This window comes from Otolemur garnettii, unplaced genomic scaffold (assembly GCF_000181295.1).
Source record: "Otolemur garnettii isolate 467f Iridium unplaced genomic scaffold, OtoGar3 scaffold00059, whole genome shotgun sequence".
Taxonomy (NCBI): Eukaryota; Metazoa; Chordata; class Mammalia; order Primates; family Galagidae; genus Otolemur; species Otolemur garnettii.
This window is the reverse complement of record NW_003852454.1, coordinates 7,280,668-7,283,498: the sequence shown is the minus strand read 5'-3', so window position 1 is coordinate 7,283,498 and position 2,831 is coordinate 7,280,668.

The following is a 2,831-nucleotide window of genomic DNA, read 5'->3' as shown; positions in this document are numbered from 1 at the left end:
ATAGTTAGGCTCTGTTTCCTGGTAGCCTGCACACTTCTTTCACTCAGGTGTAAGTGCCTTCTCTTTGAAGATCCTCCAGGTGTGTGTGGAATTTTTTTTCTGTTTCCTAGTGGACTGCACTCTTCTTTCATTGAGGTGTGAGTGCATTCTCTCTAAAGATATTCCAGGTCTTTGTCCAAGTTAATTTCTGTTTCCTGGTAGCCTGTACACTTCCTTCATTCAGGTGTGAGTGCCTTCTTTCTTCAGATGATCTAGGTGTTTGTGGAAGTTAGGTTCTGTATATTGGGGGCATGCAAACTTCTTTCACTCAGCTGTCAGTGCCTTCTCTTGGAAGATGCTCCAGGTGTGTGTGGAAGTTTTTTTTCTGTTTCATATTTGCCTGTACCCTTCCTTCAATCATGTTCAAGTTCCTTTTCTCTAAAGAGGCTCTAGGTGTATGTGGAAGTAACTTTCCATTTCCTGGGAGTGTACATACTTCTTTCAATCTTGGAATATTATTTGACAAATAAAAAGAACAAAGTCCTGATGAGCACTGCAGATGAACTCTAAAACCTCTGTTAACTGAAAGTAGCCAGTCACAAAGGACCACATATTGTAGGAGTCCATTCATATAAAATGTTTAGAATAGGCACATCCACAGAGACAGAACACATCTTTAGCAGGTGCCAGGGAATGGAGACCTGTGGAGAGTGACTACTGATGAGCATGGTGTTTCTTTTTTCTTTTTTAAAAATTTTATTTATTTATTTACTTTTGAGTCTCACTATGTCACTCTTGGTAGAGTGCCGTGGCATCACAACTCATAGCAACCTCTAACTCTTGGGCTCAAGCGATTCTTTTGCCTCAGCCTCCCGAGAAGCTGGGACTACAGGTGCCCACCTCAATGCCTGACTATTTTTTTGTGGCAGTTGTTTAGCAGGCCCAGGCGGAGCTCGAACCCACTGACCTCGGGGTATGTCGCCGGTGCCCTACCCACTGAGCGACAGGCACCAATGAATGTATTCTAGAATTAGATAGTGGTGATGTTTGCACAACTGTCAATATAGCAAAACCCACTGATTTACATACTGAAAATGGATAAAATAAATGTGGTTTTATGTCAGCAAAACTGTTATAAAAATAATCTTAGCAAATGAGAAAAAGAAGAGAAAGGATTGTCCTTAATCTCAGAATGTATCAGAAACATACAACAAACACGTAAGTAGTGACAAGCAGACAGCCTTCATTCAGAAACCTGGAAGATCTTGATAGCTCCTTTTAATGTTTTAGACGTTATAGGCATCGTGGTCAATTTGGGGGGGTGGTGAGTCAGCTCAGGGATGGGGACATAACAGGTGGGATTGTAAAGAAATAATAAACCTGTTATTCATAGGTGATGTGCCAGTCTGTAAACATCCCAAAGAATCTACAGGTAAAATAAAAGTTGAGAGGCCTGCAGCTTGCTGAATATCGCTGTATTATATACAGACGCTCATAGACTTAATAAATTCACTGTCAGGTGAAAACATTTAAGTCAAAAATGAACTTTTAACTTGTGATAGGTTTATTCAGATGTAATTCCACTAAAAGTCAAGGAGTGTACTGAATGCATATCACTTTTGTGCCACTGTTAAGTTGAATCATAGTAAGTCTGGCACCACCCGTATCTATTATCACCCATACTAAAATGAAACATAGTCTATTTTATTACATATTTAAACTTATATCCTAGATTACCTATGTTAAACAAAATATTAATAGATCATGTATGCTAATAATATAAATGTTAAATATATTAAGAATAATTGCTTTCAAAATAAGAATAAATTCAAAATCAATATAAGGCCAAGTATGGTGGCTTACAAGCCCAGGTTGCCCTAACTCTACTTTCCTGAGAAACATTTGTCTTCACGACTACTTTGGCTAATTTTGGGAGACAAGCTTTGAGCCCATAGAATATCTTGCTGATCCTAAGAGTTTTCTATGCTTTAGGTCTTGAATCACACTTCTAGTGTGACCAGTGTGTTTATGCTAACAACATGATTTATGTTGAAAACCTGTTTTTTTATACCTGAGACATTGGGCAACAATCTATAAGTTTGAATTTTGGGTGGGGGGGGGCAGGTTAGACCTGAGTGGATTATGTAAGTCACAAAATTGCCGAATGCTTACATGACTGACCTTCAAGAAAAACCTAAAGTTTAGGTGAGTCTCTGAGGTTGGCCACACTTCTCATGGATGTCATACACTGTTAGTAGGACAATTAGATGCTACCCATGTGACTACACTGGGAGAGGAGACCTGGGAATTTTGAGTTCTTCTGATTTCTTTCCATGAATCATTTCCCTTTGTTGATTCTAATATGTATCCTTTTGTTGTAATGAACTATTATTGTGAGTTTAATAGCTTCTGAGTCCTCTGGGTGCTTCTTGTAAATCACTGAGCACAATGGTAGACTTGAGGACTCTCAACAAGTGGTTTACAGAATTCAGGCATCTTTGAGCTCTTCTGATTGGCACAGCTATGTGGGCCAGGTTGCTTCCCTTCCAGTCCCTAGTTATGACTTAAGCTTTCATTCATTCTGCAAATATTTATGAAGGGCTTTCTTTGTGCTGGGTATTATACCAGATACTGAGGAGAAAGCAGTCAATAGTTAATAGAGATACTATTAAAAATATGTATGTATTTTAAAAAGGTAGAATTCCCCATTAAAGCCCCACTGTCATATTTTAAGGATCTTGAGAAAATAATACTTCGCTTTATATGGAATCAGAAAAGACCTCGAATAGCTAAGACATTACTCAGGAATAAAACAAAGCAGGAGGAATCACCCTACCAGACCTCAGACTATA